The sequence below is a fragment of the Lycium barbarum genome, chromosome 4, assembly GCF_019175385.1.
Source record: "Lycium barbarum isolate Lr01 chromosome 4, ASM1917538v2, whole genome shotgun sequence".
NCBI classification, from domain to species: domain Eukaryota; kingdom Viridiplantae; phylum Streptophyta; class Magnoliopsida; order Solanales; family Solanaceae; genus Lycium; species Lycium barbarum.
Genome location: NC_083340.1, coordinates 15,845,865 through 15,857,145, shown reverse-complemented (window position 1 = coordinate 15,857,145; position 11,281 = coordinate 15,845,865).

Genomic DNA, 11,281 nt, shown 5'->3' with positions numbered 1-11,281 from the left:
CAGATGCAAAAGAGAGTACAAAACAACAAAAGAGAATACAGAATTAGAGTAATTAAATACTCTAATATCCCAAAAACCCCCAAGAGAATAGCCTCGCAAGATCACTCCAATAAAGGGTTTGTTAGAATTTAGATGAAGAGAATAGGAAGGAAAGGCTTGAGGCGTGATATCATCACTGTCTCAAAAGAGCGTTGTCTATGGGGTTAGCAGACAATGCTCCTTTTATGATACAACAAGCCTATTATCAAGCAAATTAAAAGTGTCTGATATGGAGAAATTACTTCTCTATTTATAGAAAAGATAAGCAGTTGAATTAAACACTTGTTCCGAAAGGTTGTGTCCTTATGCAGAACAAACACGTTGAAATTTCACCTATGGTACCTGATAGGAATTTCACCAATGGTACCTGTTGGAATATTTCACCAACGGTACCCATTTCAATGGTGGTACCCAAAAAGAGTTTTCAAGGATGGTACCTATTTCATCTATGGTACCCAAAATAGTTATTTCAATTGTAGTACCCAAATTACCCCAATATTGCAAACTATATAACAGGGTTCAACTCTAGTTTGTAATACTACTCCTAATATCATACATAATAGAAAGTATCCCATATATTTGAACTTTCTAGTAGTGTAAATATTTTAAAGTTTAGATGAAGTTATCGGTATTACTAAGAATTGAACCATAACTCCCTCGTGCCTAAACAGAAAACTTCACATGCATGATATTATCCAGCCACTTTAAGTCACCAATTCGCTCAAGCACTTAAAGGCTATGCGCTAATCCCAATTCATGAATACTTACAAGAGCAAACCTTATTAACTCTTGTTGAAGTGGCACCACTATTGTATTCATATAGGTAAAAATGTTTTATGTCCCTGTTACTCCAGACATTTGACATTTTCATTAAGAGTTTTTGATCATCCTCTCCCTGTAACAGTATGCACTCATCATCTTAGGACAAGGCTTAAAGATTTGATACTTTTCTTTTAAGTGCTAAAACGACATTAATAGATTGTTTTTACCTATTAAACCTTTATTCTTAGTTTTGCTAACTCAAGGTTGGGTTCCCTCTAATAATGTACTTATAGTTAAGGTTTTCAATCTCATCCCGCTAGATGCTTTTGTAGTAGCATCTCTAGGAAGTGCTTTTGTAAGCGGATCTGCTAAATTCTCGCAGGACTTAACATATATAATTGTCATGACATCACTTATAAGCAATTCTTTCAAATAGGCATGTCGCAGACTAATATGTCTAGACTTTCCATTGTATATCTTATTATGAGGAACGCTCAATGTTGCCTCATTATCACAATATATTGGAATGGCTGGCATCGGTTGTGGCCACAACTTTATATCTAATAACCTGTTTTTCAGCCATTCCGCTTATTTTCCAGCAACTGCTAGTGCCAAAAATTCTGATTTCATTGTAGAATGTGTAATACAAGTCTGCTTCTTTGATGCCCAACTTATAGCACCTCCTCCCAACGTAAATATCCATCCCGATGTGGATTTTTTATCATCATCATTGGTTATCCAATTAGCATCAGAGAACCCTTCTAATGTGCTGGGAAAATTATTATAACATAATCCAACATTCTTTGTTTTCTTTAAATAACCAAGCACTCCTGAAATAGCTTTCCAATGTTCAGCACTTGGTTTACTTGTATATCTTGAAAGTTTGTAGACTTCATGTGCTATATCCGGTCGTGTGCTATGTGTTGCATACATAATACTTCCAATAGCACTAGCATATTCCAATTGTGCTACGACCCTTCCAATATTTTCAGTCAACTTTAAATTTGAATCTAAAGGAGTTTTAATCTCTTTGATTTTCAAGTGACTAAATTTTGGAACCACATTTTCTATGTAATGTGATTGATTTAAGGAGATACTTTTATCACTTTTCTTGATCTTAATTCCAAGAATGGTGTCAACTTCATTAAGATCTTTCATTTTAACGACTGAATTGAGATACTTTTTAGTATCATTAACTTCAAGCATGTTTGTACCAAATATCAATAAGTCATCCACATAAAGACTTATTATGACACCATAATCTTTTGTAAACTTAGAATAAATGCATTTATCAGCATTATTATGTACAAATCCATATGATAAAATGGCATCATCAAATTTCTCATGCCACTGCTTTGGAGCTTGCTTTAACCCATAAAGGGATTTTACTAACTTGCAAATTTTATTCTCGTTTGCAGGAAGAACAAATCCCTCTGGTTGTTCCATATATATTTCTTCACATAAATCACCGTTCAAGAATATAGTTTTCACATCCATTTGATACACATATAAATTATGTATAGAGGATAAAGCCAAAAGCACTCTTATGGATGTTATTCGTGCAACAGGAGCATATGTATCAAAATAGTCAATACCTTCCTTTTGTGTAAAACCTTTAGCAACCAACCTTGCCTTAAAGGTTTGTACACAACCATTGGTATCATATTTAAATACCCATTTACAACCTATAGGTTTAGAACCAGTAGGAAGATCTACTATTATCCAAGTGTTGTTGGATAATATAGAATTCATCTCATCATTTATAGCTTCTTTCCAAAAAGCTGCATCTGTAGAAGACATTGTTCTTTAAAGCTTTTTGGATCACTTTCAGTATTTAACAAAATGGGTATACATTGATTGACTTTGCTCCTACTTCCTTCTACAAGAAATACAATGTCTTGTGAAGAAATAAAATCGGAGTCTAGATACTTTTCTTTTCTCACTCGTTGACTCCTCCGAGGTTCAACTTCATGTTGAGAATCATCTCCTCTTTTCTTATTTATCATTTCAAAATTACTTTGAGCAGGAGAACTTGTGCTTTGCTCTTTTGTAGAATTCTCACTAGAATTATATAGAAATTTATTTTCTAAAAATTCCACATGCACCGATTCTACAATAACATTTTTCTCCAAATTCAAAAGTCTATATGCTTTTGAGTTTTGTGCATAACCAACAAATATGCTCTTAATACCTCTTGGAACTAACTTTGATCTTCAAGGGTCAAGAACCTTATAAAAGGCTAGGCACCCCCACACATTCAAATAATTTAAGTTAGGTTTTCTACCTTTCCATAACTCATATGGAGAGGTCTGTGTTTTCTTAAAACGAACTCTATTAAGAATATGACAAGTTGTTAGTACAACCTCTCCCCACAAATCTTGAGGTAATTGAGCATTTAAGAGCAAGGCATTAGTCATATCTACTAACGTTACCATTCTGTTGTGGAGTGTAAGGTGAAGTTTTCTGATGTATAATTCCATGAACTTCACAAAATTCATCAAATTCATTGAAGAAATACTCTCCTCCCCTGTCACTTCTTAAAATTTTGATCTTTTGATTTTTCACAACAGATTTAAATTTCTTGAATTTCTGAAAGGCTTCATCTTTTGTTTCGATTAAATAAACATGACTATATCTAGAATAATCATCAATGAAAGTAATAAAATATCTCTTTGCTCGTCTTGTTAAAAATTCCATTTAATTCACATATATCAGGATGTATAAGTTCAAGTAGTTGTGAATTTCTTTCAACACTAGGAAAAGATTTCTTTGTCATTTTTGCTTGGATGCCAACCTCACACTTATCTAATTGTTTATTATTGCATTCTAAGTATCCAATCCTTGACATGAATTTCATAGAACCAAAATTTAAATGTCCTAATCTAGCATGCCATAACAAAGAATTTGACTCAGACCTATAAGCAGAACTCTTAATATTATTAATATTCATCTTGAACAAACCATTACAATAGTATTCTTTCCCAACAAACATAGAATTCTTAGAAATAATAACACTAGCAGATTCTATGACAATCTTAAATCCTTTGTTGGATAACAAACTTGCAGAAACTAATTCTTCCTAATTTCAGGCACATGATAAACATTCAACAAAGTTCGTTTTTGTCCAGATGTGAAATTTAATTTCACGCTGCCTTTGCCTTTCAACTTTTGCTTCAGCATTATTGCTCTTGCATTCTTATATGTTTTGTATAAGTTTCTGTTGTTGCAAACATGAATGGTAGCGCCAGAATCTAGCCACCATTCTTCTGACTTTGAGGGATCAACCATGTTTACTTCTGTTACCATTCCAATATTTAAATTGGATACCATAACAACCAAATATGTAACATCTTCCTCAATCATGTTTGCCTTTTTGGAATTTTCTGAGATTCCAAAATTCGTTCCCTTCTTTTTAAACCTGCAGTCACGAGCAAAATGGCCTTTCTTGCCACAATTAAAGCAAGTAACTGGCTTTATAGCCTTTTTCTTAAAAACCTTTTTATTGGCTTTAAGACCAGAACTAGAACCGTTTTCGTACTTTGACTTGCTTTCAACATAGTGACTCAGATTATTAATCTTTGAAACAGGTTGAAACTCTGAGTCGCGTGCACGAGTTTCACTTTCGATTTGCAGATGGGTTTTGAATTGCTCAAAAGTCAGAGTTTCACGAGAATGCAAAATTTTCTTTCTATAATTCTTCCATGAACTAGGCAGTTTGGACAGAATTGCACCTATTTGCAGAGCATGAGGAATTTTCACATCAAGATCTCGTAGTTTAGAAACTAATACTTGCAGTTTATAAATTTGATCCATGATTGATAAGTTCTCTTTACTTTGAAACTCAAAATATTGCAAAGAAAGAAGCTTATCTGTGCCTTTTTTTTTTTTTTTTTTTTTCTGTTTTGATATGTTTCCTCCAGCGCATCCCATATTTCTTTTGGAGTCTTCAAATTTGAATAGAGATCATATAATTGATCAGTGAGCATATTGAGAATATGCCCACAAAAAATTAGTTCATCCTCTTCACATTTCTTCCTTAATGCTTTCACAGTTTCAGATTCTCCCTCAATTGGTTCTGGAATTGCAGTGATTTCAGGATCCAAAACATAATAAATTTTTAAAGCAATGAGAAGAAACACCATCTTATCCTTCCAGCGAGTGAAGTTGGTTCCATCAAACCTATCAAGTTTGATGAAATCCTTATTCATCAAAGAGATTGCAGAATTTTGATTGATTTCCATAATAGTGAGAAATCAATCTTTTGAATTGTTAGAATTTAGATGAAGAGAATAGAAAGGAAAGGTTTGAGGCGTGATATTATCACTGGCTCAAAAGAGTGATTGCCTGTCTATTGGGTTAGCAGACAACGCTCCTTTTGGGATACAACAAGCCTATTATCAGTTAAATTAAAAGTGTTTGATATGGAGTAATTACTTCTCTATTTATAAAGAAGATAAGCAGTTGAATTAAACATTTGTTCCGAAAGATTGTGTCCTTGTTCGAAAGGTTGTGTCCTTATGCAGAACAAACACGTTGAAATTTCACCAGTATTACTTGGTAGGAATTTCACCATTGGTACCTGTTGGAATATTTCACCAACAGTACCCATTTCAATGGTGGTACCCAAAAAGAGTTTTCACGGATGGTACCTATTTCATCTATGGGACCCAAACTAGTTATTTCAACTGTAGTACCCAAATTACTCCAATATTACAAACTATATAATAGGGTTTACACAAGTGTTTCCCGACACAACTCTCTTACAAAAATACTCTAAAAGAGGAGAAGAATACAAAGTGAGAGGGAAGCTCTTTAAATTGTTTTTGGTGTATCTTCAACTTTGGGAAGCTCTTCTATTTATAGCGAGAAGTACTTGGTCTCCAAGTTTGTGATGCCATGGGTAATGTGGAGAAAAAATATATCCACCACAGATATTAAAACTTGGTGCACAAGTTCATTGCTAATAGGCTTATGCCTATATCAAAATGAAGGCCATATTACAAGTTAGTTTGTGTGAGTGAAGGTTCATGTGATAGAATAATTATTTGTCATTAGATATAGTTAGTGACAGATGTCAAAAATCAAGAGGGCAACTGAAGGAAATGGAGAGAAGGCTCACCGGAGGTGAGTCGGATCCAATTATTTCAAGCATACACACATCGTTAGCTTTCTTCCGACGCCTATTATCTAGTTACAATTATTTTCTTTAATCTTAATATTGTTTAAGATATAAAATTGGATGTTTCACAACAAGTCAATAATTTGAAAAGTAAGGAAGGATTTTTTTGCAAAGCATGGTCGGTTAGCTCGCCTAAAGATCATAGAGGAATAACTCATTATCTGCGAGTTATGGAAGATCTATTTTTCAGGAAGAAATGAAGGAAATGACTTTTCTGATCACCTAGATAACATTTTAATCTACGAATACGAAATAGAAGCATCTAGCCAAGCAACACTCAGTAAGCGGAGACGATATCTCTTACAAGTACACACACATAACACAAAATGTATGTTTAAGTAATTGCTCCATAAATTATAGATTTATTTATATGAAGAAATCATGAGATTCTTATTTGTACAAATTATATTTAGAGATTGGAACGACTACGAAGAGAGTAATACTTCTTTATATTTTGATCTGTTGTTCAACCGAGGTTGATCGCTTAAATTTTTTTTTGTCTTTATCAAAACCCGATGAGCAAAAAATAGGATCACTTCTTATGAGCTCGTTGGTGATGATTCTAATCTAATACCTATAACATATGTTAGAAGTAGAAGGTACTCTTGTGAGATTTTCATCGATGGAAAAAGATTGCTATATTTAAGAACGCATTGGTTTATGAAGTCAAGTTTTGAATATTTTTTGGTTACGTGCCGTTTATTTTATTTTTTACTTGAGGCAAAGGGATGTACATATAATCACGAAATGTACGTGCGGCGTACAAGATGCACTTTCGACAGATGCAGAAGTTAGTTTAATTGAATATACTTGAGATCGTTGTTAAGATCGGGCTTTAAGGCCACTAATTCCATTGAGGTGCCCCTGCAAATAATGAAGATAACATTGGCGAGAATAATAATTATAGCAACAAAATGGATAATTTCGCCACTCCTTATTGAAGGATTTTCTAAATTGGAGTGAGTAGACACACGACAATCATTTTTTTGGTTTTTTCTTCCTGTTTCTTCTTTTATTTATTTGTTTATTTTGGTCATCAATCTCCAATTAGTTGTTTTCTAGTAATAGTAAAGCATTAAAGAGTACTATGCCCCTTACGGCACACCTATACTAATAAATTGATTAAATAAACATTGGCATCTGAACTTATATTGAAAACAAAATAATGAAGGTTGTACAGTTGCATTCGAATGTGAGATGATTCTTTAACCTCGTGTAACCAACATCACTTTATTTTCATTTCACTAATAAACAAAGATTTGTCCTCGTATGATGGGCAGTATTAATATATTTTTAAAAAGTAATAAATTTCTTAATTTTCTAAGATAATAATATTTTAAAACAAATTTAATTTTTCAAAACTATTAATATTTAAAACTGGAGAAAATAACATTGGATTTTCTTTTTGATGGTTTGTTAATTCACAAGTCACATAATGAACCTTTATTCTTTATTAGCTTGTTTGGCCAAGCTTTTAAAATCAGCTTATTTTAAAATTTTATTTTTTTAAAAAAAAAAATTTCAAAAAAAATACTTTTGGCGAAAAACAGTTTGTGTTTGGCCAATTAATTAAAAAAATACTTTTGAACAGCAATTAGTGTTTGACCAAGCTTTTAAAAAGTGTTTCTATTTGTATTTTTCTCAAAAGTACTTTTAAAAAAGTGCTTTTGGGCAAAAACAGTTTTTTTTAGCTTCTGAAAAACTGCTTCTGCTACTCTCCAAAAGCACTTATTTTCTCCTAAAAGCTTGACCAAACATTTTACTTTTTTTTAAACAAGTACTTATTGAAAAAATAAGTATTTTTAGAGAAAAAATATGCTTGGCCAAATAGGCTATAAGCCTCGTTTAAATTACCATCAATCGAGCAGCTAGCTCAGTGACATGGACAACAGTCAATCACAAGTAATGTGTGAAGTCGACTAGATCTCACTATTTTCCTTCACTATAATTGTTGCTAAAAAAATAAAAATAAAGCAACATGTCATCTTGATTGATTTATACTAATTTTCTTACTATATAAATTGGAAGTGTAGGGCAAGTGTCTTTTGTTATAGCTGTTTCTTCTTATCCACAAACCGGAAAACAAACACAGAAAAGCAAAATCTATGCTTTTTTGGAGAGGCATAATTTTTTACTTATTTTTTATTTTTAAGGGGTCGTTTGGTGCATGGTATAAGCTGAGATATTTCAGCACTAATTTTTTATATCATATTTGATAGAAGATATAAATTTATACCTTATACCAAATAAGATATAAAATGTATCTCATCCCAAGAGATGGATATCCCTTCTTATCCCACTTATACTGGAGATGGTATAAAATAATCTCAATAGATAAGATAAATTAGTCTCAAAATTATAATTCTGAGATAATTTTGACTACCTACCAAACGACCCTAAAAGATTCTTTTGGAGTGGGGAAAGTGATTGTGATCTTTCCCTCACATAAGAAACAAACACCAAAAAGAAGGGATAGATGCAAAGTTGCAGTGTATTTTTATTTCCTTCAAAGTTGCAGTGCATTTATTGAGCAAAACATGAAGTGCATTATTTTATTAAGTTAATTGAAGATCTTTTTTATTTGTATTTTTATGAAAAAAAAGAACCTTTTTGAGTAGATTCTAGGAGTTAGGACAGTTCCTGCTTTCCTACTTTCTTGTCTTTAAGCATGGCACGTGAGGGCCACCACCTCGTGACTACGTTGTACTTGTTTTGTCTAGCTTCTATTTCTTTATGGCAAAAGTCATGAATAGTCCCTTAAATTTTGTCACATTTTTTTTAGTATCTAAATTGAGGATTGTATCTATTGAGTATATAAATCAGTCTAAATTTTATTTCATTGGGTATTTTTTTCACAATAATCAATAAAATTAAGAGAGTGTATTACACTCTCCATAACGTGACAATTTTGTCAAATAAAAACGTGACACGTGGCGGTGGGGCGGGGGGGTCCATCATAATAATTAAAAAATAAATTATACACCCCCAACAAAATTTCATCTCTTCGCGCCCCCCCCCCCCCCTTTCCCAACTGCAAAAGAAACCGCCGTCGCTCTCCCGTCACTGGCCGCCGCAACACCACCCCCAACCGCCGTCCCCCCACCCCACCAATAATTTATTCCCTTTTTCTTCTCTTATTTAGGTTTATCAATGTCTTTACAAGGTCCACCAATCTTTAATGAAAGGTGAGATGAAAAAAAAAGTCATAGTAATGGTGAATCCCCATTTTTCCCGTTGAACAAGATGGTAATGTTACTTTTCAGATCTAAAAAGGACAAAGAAAATGGTGGTAAGAAACAACATTCAATTCACAAATTAATTTTATATAAATAATTAAAAGAAATAAATTGTTATAATGAAGAGGAAGAAGAGAAAAAAAAAAGAATTGAAGAGAACGTATAGTGGAGAAAGGGGAGGGGTTAGGTGATAGACGGGTGGGTGGGGTCAAGGGACAGACGGGGGGTGGGGTGGGGTTGGGCAGGTGGGTTAATTTTTTATTTATTTATCTATTAAATTTCATTTAAAAGAGGTAAAAATTTAACCAAAAAAAAAATTAAGGAAAAAAGGGATGTTCACGCGCCCAACAAAAAGTGAACTCAATTGCTGCGCCACGTAGGCGCCACATAGGAAAAAGGTACCCAATGGGATCGAATTTGGATTGGTTTAGGTACCCAATAGGTACAACTTTCGGTTTAGGTATCCTACAGGAAAATGTGGTAAAGTTTAGGGGGCTATCTATGACTTTTGCCTTTCTTTATACTAATTTTTTTTCCTGTATTATCAATAAGATTGTGATGGAGTGATAAATATTTTATTTTTGATTAAAGTTTCGGGTTTCACCAATTTGAGACTTCCCCACGAATTCGAATTTAATTAGACCCCAACATGGTCTGCTCAATAAAATTGGTGGCCTAAAGTCAAATTTAACAAGATGTACTAAATATATTCAATAAAACTAGCTCACGCACGTGCATCTCGTGTGCCTCTCGTACATCCCATGAAATAAACTTAGTTGGAATATGACCAGTATGGTTTCTCGTGCATGAAATGTACACCTCGTTGTTTTTACCAATCGGTTTCTGGATACACTAGGGTTATAATTTTTCATGTGTTTCGAATTGTTCAAATCTATTTAAAGTTTTCTTTTACTTTTTATTTAAAAATTTACACTTTTTACTTTAAAATATCCATTTTTTCCAAAAACTAATTTATTATTTATATTAGTGAAAATGGGGCCTTAAAAATTTTTGGGCCTTAGACCTTTGCTTCATCAGCTTCACCCTAAAGCTGGCACTGAACCCCAATACAATATTGTACACCGCGTGCAATCAAAATAGTAGCCTGCTTGACCAAGCTTCTGAAGGCCAAAGGTATATTTTTTTTTTTAATCAAAGTTAAGGTGTTTGATCAAACTTGTAGGAAAAAAAGTGTCATTGGACAAAGTAGAAACTATTTTTGAGAATCTAAAACATAGTTTCTCCCAAAAGTACTTTTTAGAAATTTGATCAATTTTGTTGCTAAAAAGTTTTGATTACTCAATCTATTTCTGACCAAAAGTATATTTTTAAAGAACACTTTTCAAAATAAGCTCATTTAAAAGTTTGATTAAACAGACTAAGAGTTGTACCTAAAATCTACATATATTCATTATTTCAATAGGACCATTATGCTGATTTAGTTTTTGAAATTATTATTGCTTTAACCTCCATTTATTAGACATTCTTACTATTTGAGAAATTAGATTTATTTATTTTGATTATGACTATGTAAAGGCTGTAATTTTAAAATACCTTTTTATGTTGCTTATCAATATTTAAAAACTTTCTTGCAAAAACATTAAAGCATTGATGTCGAGTTAACGTAGAAAAGTTAGATTTATGTGCCCAACCATGATATTATTTTTGAGATGAAAGAAGTACTATATTTATTCGAAAAAAGATATTAAACATAAGCATTTGACGAAATTTTTATATATTTTGCTATAAAAAAGTATTCACTCGATTTCTAAATAAATAATGTTTTAAGCTTTTTATTTTAATTCGAAATAGGTGGTGCTTTAAGTGGTAGCTAAGTAAACTAGAAAGAGCAGTGTTTTAAAAGGCGAAGGCGTAAGGCGGGGCGTTTTACGTCTGCCTCAGTGAGGCGTAAGCCCTGAGGCACGAGGCGTAAGCCCCATGGGGTTTTAATTTTTAATATTTTATAAAATGATATAATTATAATCAATACTTTTAAATAGGTGAAATAGCGTAAAAAATGAAGAAAACTATAAATAAGTGATATATATATATAAATATATATATA